Raw genomic sequence first — 18,893 nt, 5'->3', positions numbered from 1 at the left:
TTATTTGCATTAGTGACATTTGTGTAAGTGTAATTATGGTATGTTATTCGAAAATGTTCTCATATGCTTCATAGGTTAAGTTGCTAATCCAAGTGTTCTATTATTCACTTCTAAGAGTAGAGGAGTCATTTTCAGATCTATGACTCAAGAATGTTCAGTTATTGTCTTTTGTGGTTAGGATTTCCTCGAACCTTGGGCTCCGATAACAATTTGTCACATCCTCCCAGCCGGTACCCTATCCGGCATACCCGAGTGCAAAAGATAAACCATAGATCCAAATAAGGAAAGAATGAATCATATATAAATCGAGTACTAAATATAATCGAGTGTCTAAATCGGATAAGTAAAGTGAGTCCACTCTACAACCGCGGAAAAGTAGTTCTAAAGAGAATAAACAGGATAGAATCTAATCCCAATAGCAGGTACAATAGGTAACTAAATTGTTCTCAATCTTATAGACAATATCCCTATAAGTATAAATCTCATAAACGGCACAAGGGCGCTTCCACTCTATGGTCGGACTAAGCATTGTACGGAGCATAACCACTCGCGGGATCTTCAGTGTAATTGCCGTAACCGCAATCACCTTCCTGGAGATATGCCTCTTCTCCTTGCGCTTCTTCATACGAGCCGTCATGATATTCAGAACCTGGAGAATAGTCTAACAAACATTGTACAATAAAGGAATGAGTTTCAAAGAAACTCGGTAAGAGGCGATTAAATCCATAATAACATAAATGGCAGGATTACAAAACAAACATAGATGCAATATGGTATGAGACAAACAATGAATGTATGAATCTAGCTCTATATATGCTGGTCTCTATTGGCAGACATGCTTTAAGTCATAGCACCGTACTTCTTTAGGAAAGTCTCAATCACTCATCATCAGTTGGTAATGGGTCCGGCATCCCTCGGGACATTCCATGGCTGGGGGTATAGGTCACCACTCTCTCACATAACCATTGGTCTAAGTACCGGCGCATGTCAGGGTAAAGCCTAGCCAAATGCAAGTCTTCTACTTAGTTACATCAAGTCGATCCAGATACGTCCATTCCTCGTCCCCGACGATCCTTTCCGGTATCCTTCACACTAGAGTCCTCATAGTCCCCGACTACGGACTCATCAACCCTACTCGGTTATCCACATATGGTAAACGGGAAGCTCTCACGTCCTCTCACGGGTTGGTTACCGGTCTTAAGCGCCCGTGAGCCCAAGTCTATCCATATGCAACCCTACCAATAAATGGCCCCCACAATGTGATTCCTGTCCTCTCACGGGTTGGTTACCGGTCTTGAGCGCCCATGAATCCCCATTGCTACCACGGGTCGTTCGGTCTCAATACCCCTCCGATTAGGGTCTCGACATAACGGGACATCCTAGCCAAACACTACTAGACAAATCCTAGATATGTCATCCAACAGTTTAGGAAGGTGTCCAGAGGGCATCTCCGGAAACATCCCATAATATTCCCGTAGTAGTCCAAGGACAGAAGTGTCAAAAGGACACCTCTCCTTTCCAAACCATACTTAAGCATACACAAGCATCAATTCATAACATCACATATATGGTAACTTCATATATGGAAAGAAATCAATAATTACAATCAACTTGTATATAACTAGTAAGTAAATCATACATGAGTCAATTCAATATAAATAAGTAATGCTACTGATATCAAGACAAGTACCACGGTAGTATAACATTATAAGAATCTAATTAAAGAAATAAATTAACAAGATTCAAATATAGAAACTAAGATATGCAATTTATGTTGTTAAAGAAGTAACCATCCTTACCTTTTATAACTTGCAAAGGAATCCTAAGAAATCAAGTAAGATCTTGACAAACTTGAGAAGAAGGTCCTAAACAAGTGTATACAACATATTAGGAAAGATCCCTAACAGAAAAGATACCAAAACATCCAAAACAGACCAATTCTGGAGTTGCTGTACTCATTGATCGATTGGATTGGTCTACTGCCTCAATCGACCAATCAGTCGACCAATGAAGACAACTGCCTACAAAATCAGAGTTTTAAGATATAAAATCCGAATTTGGTGGTTCAAAAGGGTACTAATCAAGGGGTAAACTACATTAGTAGTATCCTAACATTTAGGGGACCTCAAAACACTAATCGAATCAAGTCATCAAGATACAAATTAGGAAACAAAAAGTTACCATAATTAGATCAATCATGGTTCTTGAAGAATTCAAGATAGAAATCATAGACAAGAACAATAGGAGAATGAATCATTGATTTAGATAAAGATATCATGGAAGGCATACTTAGATCTTCAAGAAAATAGACCTAAGAGCATAAATCTAAATAAGGAAACAAAACCTACCATATATGTAACTATCATGATTCATGAAGAAAGCATGGTATGGTAGAAGAGAAACAACTAGAGATTGATAGATCATGGATCATGAAAAGAAAACACAGCAATTTACTACTAACATGATCAATATAGTAGATCTAAGAAGATCAAAATTCAAATCAAAGGATGAACAAAGACAAGATCATGATTTGATCATGATTCCTTCAAAAGCTTGCAATGATCATGGTTAAGATCATGGCATTAGCCATTAATCCTTAGGAAGATCATGAGAGACAAGTCCAGAGATGTTTGCAACAGAGAATGCAGCATCTCCTCTACTGTCTCAACTCAAAAAGGAAAGAAAAACAGAGATGGAGGAGAAGAAGAGAGTGTAGACATACCTTTGATGCAAGAGGAAGAGTTTTGACGAAGATCCGTCAAGAAAAACACCAAGGATGCAAGGGAGATGACTTGCAGAGGTCTTTGGTTCGTTCCAAAGAGTTTGGAGGCAGAAAATACGAAGTAGACTCGAGATTGGACTTAAATAGAGCAAGCAAGACCTAATTGCCAAAGACAGAACCCATTGGTCGAGTGGATTGGTCGACTGGTCCAGTCGACCAATCAGTTCGGCAACTCCTAAACAGGGAATTGAAGACCCAAATCAAATCCAATCCTAAAAGGGTTTTGCACACATATCAAGTGACTTACCTAATGGGTAGAAATGCCTTCAAACCATGATAGAGAGCACTCCAAGTCCATCAACTAATCCGATCTTCATCAAGATTCAGTTTCCATAAATAGAACCTCATCATCAACTCTCATGGATTCAAAGCCAGACACCAAGTCCTCCACTGGGATGGCCCAAAGCTGACTTCTTACTTTACTTCGGGTCACTGGACCTACAAATAACAAGGTTTCCGGGTCAAGGTTAGGGCTGGGTTTTACACTGGGTTTCACAGAGGTGGTATGGGACGCATTCCTATGGTGCCCCTTGGCGCTTTCCTCAACTACTAGATGACATACCTAGGATTTGTCTAGATGAGTTTGGCTAAGGAAACCCTATCATATCTAACCCTATCAAAAGGAGTATTAAGGCAGAGAGACCCATGGCAGCAATGGGGATTAGTGGGCGCTCAAGACCGGTAACCAACCCATAAGAGGACACAGTCACATTGTGGGGGCCATTCTTTGGTAGGCTCGCACATAGTAAGCATGGGCTCATGGGCGCTCAAGACTAGTAACCAACCTGTGAGAGGACATGAGAGCTTCCTGTTTATTATATATGGATGACCAATAGAATTAAGAGTCCACGTAGTAGAGAAGGAGATAATGACTCTAGGGAGGGAGGTACCATAACAGACTACCTAGGCACGGAAGGGAGGCTATCATACTAGAATGGACTGTCTAGTGCACAGAAGGGAGGTTCCGACTCCAAGTAGATGTTACTCAATAAACGACTTGCATTGGGCTAGGTATAACCTGACACATGCCAATACTCGTACAATGGTGGTAGAGATAGTGATGACCTAAACCCCAGCCATAGAATGTCCGAGAGGGATGCCCTGGCCCAATTACTGCAGAGAACCAAAGATACCGAGATGGTTGAGTGAAGAGTGACTGAGACTACCTAGAGGAGTATGGTGTTCTATCTTAATGTGTGTTTGCCACTAAAGACTAGCATATATAGAGTTAGAAGCATACTTGCATTCATTGTTTCATATCATTTGCATCATGCTTGTTCTAAACTACCTGTAGTTGTTTATTGTGATTGAATTACTTGTTGAGTTCTGTTGAGCTCATCCTTCGGGGGATATGTTTTCTTTAGATTCTATTACAGGTATTGATCAATTGAGAACTAGGACTATGAAGCCATGGTGAGTGACCGATATTCTATGCAAGGTGTTGGTTGTTAAAAAGATAACGGTGAAGATTTCTTGTGTGACTATGAGGCGTACCAGGATTAATCCTATCCTAGAGTGGGAGCATCCGTTTTGGATACGAAAGTCTATGAATATAGTCATACTTTATTTGAGATGAAAGAGATGTATGATTAGACATAGATTGATTTTTGACTCCTTTGTCTTATTCTTGTTCTTAGTTTATTTAGAGTTTTGATCTACTCTACCACATTTGATCTATAGAGTTATTTTCTGAAATACTCTATAGTTATTCTTTGATTGGTATCATTTTTTTCCTCACTCTGATTATACTTTGAGATTTATTCTGAGATCTTTCTTTGATTAGTTTCTTAATATAATTATACATTGATTATTCTTTGCTCATGACTATGTTATTGTGCAATGTGGGTATATGATCGCCCTAAACTTGACCATGGGACTGTGAATCACACCTCCGAGTATCGCGGTTAGGGTACTGGCTGGGAGGATGTGACATATAAATATATGAAACCCTTAAATGTAAAATGTAAAAGTTGTATTTACAGACACAACCCCAACATTTTAATTCAAACTATCCGATTGCTTCGTATACACGTGGCAAAATCTCCATCGTTGGCAGCAGGCAGTAGCCGTTGGTGCAAATGAAAATCCATGGGATCACTGCCTTCTTGTCTCCTGTTAGCACAAATAAACTCAGCCAAGGTGCTTACGTGAAGTCCAACTCTTTGGAGATGGAAGTTCAGGAGGTTGGATCAAACGTTCTTGAACAATAGTACTTCGCTTTACTCAATTTGTATCCCAAGGCCCAAGGTTGAGCCCTCAGAACAAAGTATCATGATCACTACTTGGGCACCTCTCCAAGCTCATCTAGAGACCTGAGGTCGAGCCTCCTAACTCACTCTTTAGATAATGAGTCAAATGGCATCTTGCTTGGTCCAACCACTAAGTTTACGACCAAACTTAGGTACTTGGCACAAATGGGTATAACATGTACTATATATAATTGGTACCTTGGTTGAATGTTCCGGGAAAGGGATAGACACACTTTCTGCCCATGTGTGCTGTTATGAATGAGACACATGTGGATGCACACATGAGCTGGATTAGCATATCACTCAGCCCGTCACTTGGCTGGATGGTCAGGACATTCCCGGTTGAGTTGAAAAATAAGGAATGTTGCATTCACGCTAAGGCGAAATAGGACATAACACGAATGGAAACTCCTAATTGGGAGATCATCTAAAAAATGGATGGACGAGCAGATATACAAGACTCTATCGGTTCCAAGAAAGGTAGCTCACACACTATTTAATAAGGTCCCAATGCTTGTGTAACACACAAACACTTTCTAGATAATCTCTGAGCAGCATTTGCTTGGAATCCAAATCTGATCCCCAATTGACTTAGCCACCGGAGGCGGTTGCCTAACATCCTAGCTGGCCCGCGTCTAACCTCTTTTGCATGCTTCATCTTCCTTTTGGGACTTTGGTCGGGAACAAATCCACTTCAGTCGAGGCCAAGGTCAGATCTGATAAGCAGCCGTCTTTGGCATAGTGTCACACTCCACCCGCCGGTCTCGGTTACCCGCCCGACAACCCGTGGGAGCGATCCGTTAAAGGATCCACGGTTCTACTCTATCAGTAATAATGAATGCAAGTAAAGACAATCATGAGCAAGAATAGTTCAAAAATTAAACAAAAGGATTATAGGAGTCCAAATACTCCAATAAAATAATCAAGGAAAGAATAAATAATCAAAATATAAATGAGTTCAGCGGAAGCAATCAAAAAGAGTTATATGATTTTCTTTCCAGTTTCCTTTTCTAAAGCTAAATAATGTTTTTCATGAATTTCTAGAAATGGGGTCCTCCAGTTCTTCTCCATATGGTGAGCGTTTTATTTGGCAACTTGACTCCTCCGCCCATCAATGGGTGCTTTAAGCGCATTTCATGCACTCGCAGGAGTTCCCGCACAGGCTATCTCCATTTCCCATTTCCTGTGCCACATCTTCTTCACAGAGTGAAAGGGAAACATCTGCTTAGAAATTCAATATCAAGAATGCAATTGGGGAGGATTACAAATTTAGGGTTCCTAATTGGATACTCTCTCATGAGGGTTACCCAATTTGGATATTCTCTCATGAGGGTTACCTAAGGGTTTCCCCTCAAAATCTCTTCATATAATGGTTTCCAATTGTCCAAGAAACATTAGGGATCAACTCCTCAATCATGAGGACACAAGGGAAGGTCATGGTAATGGTATGAGACCTTCCCCACAACCATAAACTTTGTAGGAAAAACAAGACAAGAGAGTAATCAAGAACTCTGATAAGATCAATAATCAATAACATCAAGATACAAGAACATCACCATACGGTTTCAAGATCTTCAAGAACATAGAGTGAATTGGGGAATTCACTCTAAGAAAGAAAGAATAGTCAAGAATCAAGAAACAAGAACATCACCATACGGTTTCAAGATCTTCAAGAACATAGAGTGAATTGGGGAATTCACTCTAAGAAAGAAAGAATAGTCAAGAATCAAGAAACAAGAACATCACCATACGGTTTCAAGAACTTCAAGAACATAGAGTGAATTGGGGAATTCACTATAAGAAAGAATGAATAGTCAAGAATCAAGAAACAAGAACCATAAATCAAGAAACAAGAATATCACCATATGGTTTCAAGAACTTCTAGAACATAGAGTGAATTGGGGATTCACTCTAAGAAAGAAAGAATAGTATTTTAAAATCAAGAAAAGTATTGGAAAGGTCTAACAATGAGGGAAAACAAGGTTCTCAATTAAAGTTAAAGGAAAGAAATTCTAATCTTACATTTAGTGTTTTACCAACTAGAATCCGTGTATCCCACGGGAAGACTAGGGAGAATAACGATTCACCCCAGGGAAAGAGAAGCATAAAATTTACAATAAAGAAAGTCTTGGGCAGGATCCAATAATTTAAAGGAGGATTAGGTTTTCCCTATTTGGTTACTGCTCATGAGAGTACCCAATTTGGACTCTCACAAATCACCCAAGATAGATAAGGGAAACATCTCATTAGTATTTCAAAATCAAGAATGGCTTTGGAAAGGGTCTACCAAGTAATAAATGATTAGGGTTTCCTAATTTGGTTATCTCTCATGAGAGTTACCCAAAATCAGCTCTCATAGAATAACCCTTACTTTTGCTTTCCAAGGATGGGGGAAAGAGGGAATCAACCTACAATTCATGGAGATAGAAGGAAAGATTGTAGCACCGATGTGAGACCTTTCCCACAATCACCAAAATCAGTAGAATAATAATGAGGGAGTGATCAAGATCATGGGTAAAGTCAATTTCAAAAATCATCGCCATATGGTTTCAAGAACATAGAGTGAATTGGAGAATTCACTCTAGGGCTAATAGAATTAGAGAAGAGGCCATTACAGTAGTGGAATGCCTTTCTCATAATCAGAAGATTAGAAGTATAGAAGAAAGAATGAATCAAAGAAGAAACGAATCGATTACTAACATTTTAGAAGAAGAACCGATGAAGAAACTTGAATGGATGCTTGAGGATCATCCTTGGCTTTGGAGGAGAGGTTCTAGGGCTCTTCCCACGTTCTCCAAAGGCTTAGAACTGATTGTGAGTGGAAAACATGGAGTTGCCCCCTTTAAATAGCATAGGAAGTCCCTAAATTGCAAGGATTTCACCAAACTGACCAAACTGCCCCTATTGGTTGATTGGTTGATAAGTGGAGGTTCTAAGGTCCTTCCCAGGTTTTCTAGTCTTAGAAACCTAATGGGGGTTGTTTACAATGAAATTCCAAATAAATAAAGCTTTAAAAACCTTTAAAATAGAATTTTACCAAATTGCCCTTGCCTGGACAGCTTGCCCAAAAATAGGGATTTAATGGGCCTAACTTCAATAACTTTGGATGGGCTTATTTCAACACATCATACTACTTACCTAGCATGGAGGGATGTCTTTAAATCATGCCCAACTAGGCTTTAAGCTCATCAACCAAGTTCTTCTTCATCAATGAGTAGTCCAACTCCAAATCAAGTAAGGTTTCCATAAGGAAGCACCATCGTCAATATCCATGGGTTTTGGGATCAAACACCATGTCTTCTACTAAGATGGCCAACAAAAACTTCTTCCTTCACTTCGGGTCTTAGGATCTACACTAAGGGAGAGGTCTGACTTGACTTCCTAGGACTTTCCAAGGATAACATCATGGTACTTAAGGTCCAACTCTAAGTCAAACATTAAACAAACCCTTCTTCACCCAAAACAAATAGGGTGTCCTGGCTAAGTTTGGGCTGGATTTCACACTTATAATCATAATTCTAATCCGATTTAATTAAGTTTACAAATCATTATTCTTAATTTAGGGCATTCCTTTTTTTTTTTTTTGGGGGGGGGGGGGGGAAACTAAGGCATTTATGCTTAAAGTTTTAAGTAAATTATTCTAATTGCTTCATAATGATCAAAGCACCAAACAAGTTTAACTAAGTATAAATATGTGTACTTGCCCCATATTATAAATAATAATTGAAAACCAATTCAAGTCATTCTTGCTCCTAAGCATAATTTTTATAGAGCGACAATATTAATTTGAAATATTTAAGTAAATTTTCAAAATAAAAGTTTCTCAAGAAAATTTTGAATGACATTATCATAGATTTTTTTACATAATTTAATGTATTAAAAATATTTTTAACCATGGTGATGTGTGAGAGTGTTGACCTAAACCCCAACCAAGGTATGTTCGGGAAGGTTTTAGGACCCATTTAGCAAACGGAGAACCCAAGACGCCCGGAAGGCTGAGGGAGAATGATTTAAGACCCACCCAAAGGAGTATGGTGCTATGATTGAAAGCATGTCTGCCAATAGAGACCAGCATACATAACTAGAGTTAGAAACATACTTGCATTTATTTTTTCATATCATTGCATTTATGTTTGAATGTGTGTGAAGATGTTTATTGTGATTGGATACTTGCTAAGTACTTTTTGAGCTTACCCTTTGGGGGACTTGTTTTTAGATGACTTTGCAGGTTCAGAGGAGAACCTTTGCTACGGTACGGAGGACCCTTCCTCATATGGTCCAGCTCTGAAAGTCCTTGGAGAAGGTTATGACCAGTGGGGCAACCAGCCCATAGGTTTGGACTGCTCTAATGGTTCCTATTGACAGCAGCCGACATCGTCTTATTCGTTGATGGGATTGTGAGCTTGATGCTAACCTGAAGCTACAACAGTACAACCCTAAGGTGAAGAAGATGAAGATTGAAGAAGAAGAAGAGCCACTGGAAGATGTTGATTAGATTTCTCTTATTCTTCTAGACTTCTACTTTTATTTGTAATAGTTTAGTTTTTGCTTTAGATTTTGATCTACCTTCTACGTTGTTGGTGGAGTATATTTCCACTATACTCTACAATTATCTTTTGGTCAGTATCTTGTTATCTGCACTCTAATATTCTTTTGTGATCCTTCTAAGATCCTTTATTGATTTTTTTTATTAAATTACTTGAATACAATGATTTGTTCTTGCTTTTGATTATATTATTGTGCTAAGTGGATATGATCGTTCGTAAACTTGATATTTGGGGTTGTAGATCACAGTCTCGGGTATTCCAGATAGGATACCGGCTTGATGGATGTGACAGCCACCATTGTACTAGAAGTACATCCACAATTAAAAGATATATATATATATATATATATATATATATATATTATAAAAGCATGTACTCTACTTTTTTTCGCAAATCTTTTTCTGTCCTTTTATGTCGTTATCATTGTTCCAAATACCAATAATGTTGTACTATTTGCTATTTCTTTACTTATTTTTACAAGGATAATTTAGACATTTTAATCATAAATTATTATTAATTTATCATTAATTTTAATCCCTCTCTTAATTTCTCTCTTGATTTATGTCGCTCTCTATATCCCTCTCCCTCTCCAACTCTCTCTAAATCTCTCTGAATCTCTTGCTCGATCTCTCTCGAACCTCTCGATCCCCTCAATCTCTCTCAAAGTCTCTCGGTCTCTCGATCTCTCGATACCTAATCCTCTGTTGTGGAAGGCCTTCACCCAACCCTGAAATTACACGAACCAACCTCCTCTTCCACTAGACCTCTCAAAGATAGTTGATCAAACCATTAAATTGGGTGGTGGACTGCGTCAGGTATGTGCTATTGTACCGTTATCTTTTCGTTTATGTAGCTAACTGTTACGCCCTTCTTCTTTTTTCAGATGATTGTTGGGCTGAAATATCTAGAGATGTCAAGGTTTGCTTTCTATTTCTCTCTCTCTCTCTTCTTCTTCTTTTTTTTTTTTTTTTTTCTTTTTTTTTTTTTTTTTTTTTTTTTTTTTTTTTTTGAATTTCATAAATTTTATGGAAGGATAGGTAAAATCCGGTTCATAAGACTTCAGTTGCAGAAGCACCATCTAAGCTGCCTCCACTAACGTTATGTTTTTCCATTAGACCCTTCCTCCAAGGAATGAATGTGTACGCCGTCCTCTAGCTGCTTCTCACCCAAATTTTATTTATGTTGCAACTGTAATTCCGATCATTTCTACCAAAAATAAGCTGTACTGCTGCTGATTTTAGAGATTTGATTGAGTTTTATCAAGAGAAGCCAATAATATTTATCTTCTTAGTTTGCTCAATAAGTGGGGAAAAAGGCATACTGGTTTCTTGATAAAATAGCAAAAAACAATAGATTTCTGGTTATGTTATGACTTCAATATTTAACATGATAATTATATTAGTAACCAAATGATCAGTCTAAAACTTTCAACATAGGTAGCAACCAAATGGGAATTGTTAATCTGTTGTTTTCAATTTCAGGGCAATCTCTCTCATATCTTTTTGTTTTTTTGACAAATAGTAATAGTAATGTTGAAGTCTATTTTTCTCCTTCGAACCCTAACCATTATCCTTTCAAAGGCGATTTTTCCTCTTTGTCTTCTTTCCAATGCCAATCCATTTTCTACATCGGGGTTGCAGCGGCTCATCTTTGTCCATCTCCTGGTGCAGGGATTGTGAGAGGCAGAGCAGTTAACTGTAGGTCAATTAAATAAATCTTTGAATTAATGAATTATTTAAGGTTATCAGTTTACAATAAAGGCTTGTCTGTTTAAGAGCTACCATCTGATATTAGTAAATGGAGGAAAATGAGGCCTTCCTCAACTTTCTTGTTCTTGTGTAGGGTTTTGGGGTAATTCAGTGCTTGCTAGAACTTTAGGGTGCCAAAGAAATAGGGTCTATAAAGGGGATTGGGTCTTAGTACTGTATAGGGGATGATGCCACTGAATTTGGTTGAATTCTAATGGTTATAATGTTTGGAATAAAGTTGCAGGTTTAGATGTATAGGGTTTAATGGATGTTACAGTTCCAAAGGATAAGTTTGGTCAATAACAAGGATTGAGTGGGTTTAACCATCGGGGTCAATAGATGGAATTATAGATGAAATTGATGGTTGTGTGGCCCGGAATTTAGCTCAAATTAGTTACAGTTTAGGGAAATTTGTATTCAGCATAAGGAAGGATTTTATAGGTTTTTAATGGTGGGATGAACATGCTTTTGGGATAAAAAATACACACATGGAGATATTCCTGAAAGTTGTGTTTAATTGCTATAATAGGTATATACACATTACTATTCGTCAAAAGGGCGAAAAGATAACGGTACAATAGCACATACCTGACACAGGTATGCACTCACTAAAACGAAAAATTAGTACAGGTATGTGGTATGCTTTTTTATATTCCCCCCGCTTTCATTATGAAGTTCTTCATCAGATTTTTACACAGTTAATATATAAAATTTTTGTTGTTGCATCTGATTTGATTTGATTCATTGAATTTTGAGTGGTAATCTACTTTTTGTAGATTTGGATTCTTATGGATAATATATATCAAATTAAACATCACTTTGTCCCTACCCATATTGAACAGAACTTACAACTCTATTGTGCAGGGGAGAAGATTGAAGTAGCTGAAGCCAAAGCAAATGTAAGGTTTTATAATATGTTAATGAAGCAGCTGAAGCCAAACAGTAGATAATTTGTTAATGAGATTTGATTCTGATTTTCATGGATAATTTGTTCTGCCTACAAATAAAATTAGTTTTATAATTTTTTATTTATCTTTTGGTTCTTGGTTTTTGGTTAATAGATATTAGTTTACATGTCAAACGAGAAGGAGACTAATAAGAAACCATAAAATGTCATAAACCTATAGCTCTTTTGAATAACTAGTTTCTCATCATGTTTGACTTCCGTTTATTTATTTCCTTTTCCATTATTTCCTTCTCTTGATCGGTAAATAGCATAAATCAACTAAATCTTGTTTCTCTAATACATAAAATAAATTGTTCTTTCTTCTGATTCAGAATTTTCATGGTTCCAACCAAATCAGATTCCTATAAGTTGAATCAGTGGAGGGTAATTACCTCACGTTGCTTCCTGGAAGCTGCAAGATGCAAGACTGTGTTGCCCTGTTCGTTCTTCCTGTTCAGGAAACTCTCCTTCTTGAGTCTCTTCAACATCTCCACCAAGACTCCAAAGGCATTCAATTTGTTGTTTTTCACAGCAAGGTGAAGTTCAGTCTCACCTTGAATCGTCCCCTCTCCTGTAGATTCAGGAAAAGCTGATACCAACTCTCTTATAACATCCATTCTTCCTTTCATGGCCGCATAATGAAGAGGAACTCTTCTCTCTCTCTCCCTTTGAGGCAGCATAGATGGTTGCCAGTCTTCAACAACTCCCTCACCATATCTAAATCCCCTTTACAAGAGGCTATGTGAAGAGGGCTGAGCCCATCTTGGTTCAATTCTTCTGCAAACTCTGGCTTTAATATTATCACTTCTCTAACAAAATTAAGGTGCCTTGCCATGGAAGCAACATGCAAAGGGTTCTCCCTAGATTTTAATGAAACAGTGTCTAAGATATGCTGCTCTTCATGGAGTAATTGTTGTAGTTGAGATATATTTCCCATTAGAGCAGCTTCGTACAATCTGCTATCCATTCTGATCTGATGAGGAAGGAGAATTGGTAATGAGCAGCTTCACTGGTGAGTGGTTACTAGCTTCTAACTTTTAACATTAATATCAGGATCATGTGTGATTCCTCTTTATGGTTTATGACATTTTACACAGTTAATATATAAAAATTTTGTTGCTGCATCTGATTTGATTTGATTTGATTTGATTCATTGAATTTTGAGTGGTAATCTACTTTTTGTAGATTTGGATTCTTATGGATAATATATATCAAATTAAACGTCACTTTGTCCCTACCCACATTGAACAAATCTTACAACTCTATTGTGCAGGGGAGAAGATAGGGGAAAAGATTGAAGCAGCTAAAGCCAAAGCAAATGTAAGGTTTTATAATATGTTAATGAAGCAGCTGAAGCCAAACAAGTAGATAATTTGTTAATGAGATTTGATTCTGATTTTCATGGATAATTTGTTCTGCCTACAAATAAGATTAGTTTTATAATTTTTTATTTATTTTTTGGTTCTTGTTTTTTGGTTAATAGAGATTAGTTTACATGTCAAACGAGAAGGAGACTAATAAGAGTTTGAGTGCTGAAAGCTTAAATTTTTTAATTTACTGGTGACCCTTTTTTTTGTTTTCTAATTTATCAACTATTAATACCGTTTTTATTGAATACCTTTGAATTCAGACTTTTTCAGTTATGATATTGAACTTTGTTTCCCTTGCTTAATAGATTCCTTTGTTTGTTTTGCTCTTATTTCTTTGCCTCTCTTTCCCTTTCATATTATTGTTTCAGTTGCTCACATTCGTATGATTCCTTGGGCAAAGTGTAACCTTAATTATACGGCACAAGCACTCATCATATCTAAGATACTATTAATACCGTTCTGTTTTGTGCAGTTTTTATGTTAATACTAGCTTGAAAATCTTGCACAAAGTATATGGGGCTAGATTGTTGAAACCATAATACCGTTAATATTGAATACGTTTGACTTTATTCTTTTTCAGTTGAGATATTGAACTTTGTTTCCCTTGCTTAATAGATTCCTTTGTTTGTTTTGCTCTTATTTCTTTACCTCTCTTTCCCTTTCTTTTGATTTTTCCTTTTTATCATATTATTGTTTCAATTGCTCGCATTTCGTATGATTCCTTGAGCAAAGCATAACATTAACTATACGGCACAGGCACTCATCATATCTGCAAGTACTATTAATACCGTTCTGTTTTATGCAGTTTTAATATTAATACTAGCTTGAAAATCTTGTACGAAGTATATGGGGCTAGAATTTTGAATCCATTCATTCATGTCATTCTTACCAACTATCTTTATTTCAGTTTATTTTTTAAATCCATTCATTTATTTACTTATCTCTTTAGAGTACAATGGCAACAACAAAACTGTTTGAAAATCAACGTCAAGGATATAATGAGAAAAGAAGAATCATAAAAGACTACACAAATGCAAACAAAAGAAGGAAAAACAATTTTTTACTTAAAGCTCAACTTACAGTTTCCAATGGTTCAACCAGAAATCTAGAATCTTTAGAGGATGAATCATTCGAAATGGAAGGTTACTATCAATTAAAGTACTATACAACTCTTCATTATATATATATATATAAAATATATATATATATATATATATATATATATATATATATATATATATATATATATATATTTTTTTTTTTTTTTTTTTTTTGCTACTAGATACTAATTTGATTTTATAATGCAGGAGTATTAGTAGAATCGGAAATTTCAAAGTTACATGAGCTTAGAAAGGTTCCTCTATGCAAACATTGTGGAGAAAAGAAATATGAATATTAAACACCTTCTTTTTGTTGCTTTAATAGAAGTGTTATTTTGGTATCTCCGACAATTACATGATTTATTCACCTCCCAATCATGAGCAATTAAATTTCGGAGATTCATACGACCTTACAATGGCATGTTTTCATTCACGTCTTTTGGAGTTCATGTAGATAGAGAACTAGCAAATGGAAGAGATGGTATATACACTTTTAGAGCTCAAGGACAAGTATATCATGAACTACCTTCCATCATTCCAGAAGAGAATAAGTCATGTTATTTACAGCTATATTTTTATGATACGGATAATGAACTTCAAAATAGGATGAAAGGTATTAAATGATTCTAAACACAAAGAACCCATAGTTTTGAAACTGATGAAAATTCTATCGAATAATCCGTAAGCACGGTTCTTTAGAATCCTAAAAGATTTACCTTCGTTGGAGAATAATGAAATAATCATTAGAAGTGATGTACTCCTTGATCAAAGGGTTTATAATGCACCATTAGTGGATCAAGGGTTTATTCCCTCACCCCAAAACTTGATTTTTTTTTTCTTCGCTAAAAGGGTCATTTTATAAAGCGAAGAAGAAAAAGAAAAAAAATACAGCAATTAGAACCATAAGAGGAACCAACCTCGCTCACCTGCAACAACAGTTGCCCCCAATACACCTTTCCTCACTGGTTCCTACTCACATTTGATAACAATTAACCCATTAGAATTGGGCACTCACTGACATCAACTTTTGGTTCAGTGACACACAAAATGTCAGGTTGATGAGTCATTAACAAATGTTTAAGCGCCCTCCTCTCAGACGCATTACCAATGCAAGAAAAGCTTCATAGTAACAGTTACATAGCAACACTATCCTCTCCCAATGAGAGGCTCTTATTTACTGTAGATACTTTCTCTAAAGCTGCATTTACTTTCTTGAATTCATCTGCCGTAGAACCATTTTCACTTGTTAACACTTTCTTCACTACATGAGCCTTCTTAGGATGACCAGGCTTTTGACGAGGAACAACTACTTCCAATTGCAGCGTTCCATCACTTTCCAGCTTGGCCGAACTCTTATGGGTCCCACTAGATTCCAAATCATCCTCCTTAGTTGCCACATCAGCCCCCATTGAGCTCCCTCTTAAACATTTTCCTTTCATTGGCTGAATTTTACCTTCTCAGCTTGGGGTCCCACCAATGAACACCCCAAAGAAAGGTTTCTAGTTTGATAAGAAATCTTCGCAGCAAGGACTTTTTGAAATTCAAATGATTTAGTCAAACCACAAACTTCATTCTTATCTGCGGGTCCCACTAGTGAATTCCCCAAAGGAAAGTCACCAACTGATTTAGAATTCTTAGCTGCATCTAAGGATTTTTTAAATTAAAAAATGTTGGCCAAACCACTAACCTCAAATTCATCGTCGGGGCCCACATGAGAACTCCCCAAATGAAGGTTACCAATGTGAGTAGAACTCTTACCCGCATCAAGGACTTTTTGAAATTCACATGTATTTGCTGAACCACAAACTTCATTCTTATCTGCGAGTCCCACTAGTGAACTCCCCAGAGGAAAGTTACCAATTGATTTAGAACTCTTAGCCGCATCTGAGAATTTTTTAAATTCAAAATTGTTGGCCAAACCACTAACCCCCAATTCATCTTCAGGGCCCACTTGATAACTCCTCAAATTAGGGTTTCCAAGTAGTTTAGAACTCTTTCTCGCATCTAGGATTTTTTGAATTTCAAAAGGGTTGTCCTGGGTAGGAGACGAAGAAGACTGATTCGGAGAAGAATCCTTACCCAAATCCAAAACCTTATTAGCAAATAACTCTAGATTTAAAGAGGAATTATCTAAATTCCCATTGGCTAACGGAGAATCCACCAAACCTACCTCCACTAAAGCCGCATGAACCACTAAAGAGGACAGATTTCTTTCACCCTCAACTACCAACGACTTTGTAGTCCTAATAGAAATAGGACATTCATTCTGAATATCATCTTCATGCGCTAGTTGTTGAGGAACATGCTTCTCTTTTGCAGAAGGAACATTAATAGTGCAATTTTGGCCCAAATGGCCTTCCCAATTACATCGAAAGCATTTATGAATAGCATCCTCATAAATCACCTTTTGAATAAAGCCGAAAACACGTGTAGAACCAGCTTCAAGGCATTCTATTTGAACTTCAAGCACTCGCTCTCCTTCCAATTCTAATTCCACCAGAATTCTAGCATAATGTCCCATAGAACCTAGACAAGTACGACGATCTAAGGAAACTAGACAACCTACCGTCTTGGCAATAGAGAGTAATACCTTGTGTTGATGCACAATCATGTTCATCCCTTCAGCTGGTTGAACCTGCAAGAATGAGCTCGACCGTGGAGGTCGAGTTTTCACCTCCGACGATCTAGTTAGGAATCCGACTAAGGAAGACAAGAAAGTAATGAACAATAAGAATATGAATAGTGATAGTTCTATTCAGCGTACCTTTCTCTTGTGTTGTCATACCTTTTTATAGCTTTTCTATGTAAGAGTTTAACTGGGACTCAAACATTAGTTAGTTGGTAGTATGAATCTCAGTAATTGAATCCAACTCGAATACAAATAGTTGGATTCTAATTGAATACTATTCTTCCTGGAATACGGCTTACTATTCCGCCGACTTCACTTTGACCAGTTCGGGTTGGTCCGACCTAATTGGTCTAGCCGAACTGATTCAGGTTCAACCGAACTGGTTTTGGCCAGTTTATATTTTCCTTTATCACCTTGGTGTGCCAGTATTCAAGAGGAAGATCAGGGAAGCGAATCCAAACCAGTTTGGCAAAAGGTTGGGGAGCATGAATGTTAAAATCCGCACGCCAAGCTTGGAAACGAATAAGTTGATTGCCAATATTCCAGACACCTCGTCTCCAAACTTCCATCAAATCCTCCTCACATCTAAATTGAAAAATCACAAAACCCTTCCCCAAAGAATGTAAAGAAACTCTTTGTTTCAGTTTTCCAAGATTTTGATGCCAGATCACGTAGAGCATCCATTTTCGTCTGACGAAAGTTTACCCTCCCAATCAAGGAGAAACGAAATTGAGTACGCTGCAGCTCGTACTCAGTTTGAGGAATAACAATGCGCCGATAAGATCCTGCCTGCATAGGAGATGGGAGGGAATCGATCTCAAGCATAATCGAAGTCCCTACCACCCCTGCAGAAGATCTCCCACCGTCCACCATCTGGGTGAAGCCATTACCAGCCTTTTCCGAAGGTTGCAAACGCAAAAACACTGATGCCTTAGTCGCACCATCTTTCTCCAAAGCTTCTATCTCTAGATTTTCTCTCTCCTCCATCTTCAAAATATACTTTTCATGTCTGAGCCCAGGATTACGGTCTAAATAAGAGGATTTCTTATTGCACCCTAGGAATTTGGGATTACTGTCTCCAAAACTTGATTGTTTATTTCAACTGTCTTCTTTCTTAATATAAAAATTTTCTTTCTGTTTTTTGACTCGATATCTTTTCTCTCTCATATGGCCACATGCATTTGCACGTGTCTTACTTTACTAGTATATATATATATATATATATATATATATACTACATAGAACACTCCCCTTTGGACCCGTTAAAAAAAGTTTTACTAATAGACTTATATGTTGATTAGGTATATATTAAAATAAAAATAATAAAATTCTAAACATTAACATCAAATATTGTTTATATATTGGTGACTTGACAATATAATATGGTTATATTAGTCCACATATTTTATATATTACATGGTTCAAATTGAACAATAGATTAGACTCAAAATTAACATGTTACATTATCCATTTTATCGATTATATATAGGATTATATATGATTTAAATTTAATCAAGGACAT

At 37.0% G+C, this 18,893-nt stretch overlaps 1 pseudogene; it reads right to left on the bottom strand.

Moving 5' to 3' along the window:
- Positions 1-13,239, bottom strand: part of LOC149018576 (uncharacterized) — a 29,838-nt pseudogene extending 16,599 nt beyond the window's left edge.
- Between the last annotated feature and the right edge of the window lie 5,654 nt (positions 13,240-18,893).

The sequence above is a fragment of the Hakea prostrata genome, chromosome 4, assembly GCF_041222555.1.
Source record: "Hakea prostrata isolate BN-2017 chromosome 4, UWA_Hpros_2, whole genome shotgun sequence".
NCBI lineage: Eukaryota > Viridiplantae > Streptophyta > Magnoliopsida > Proteales > Proteaceae > Hakea > Hakea prostrata.
This window is presented reverse-complemented; position numbering and strand designations above follow the sequence as displayed.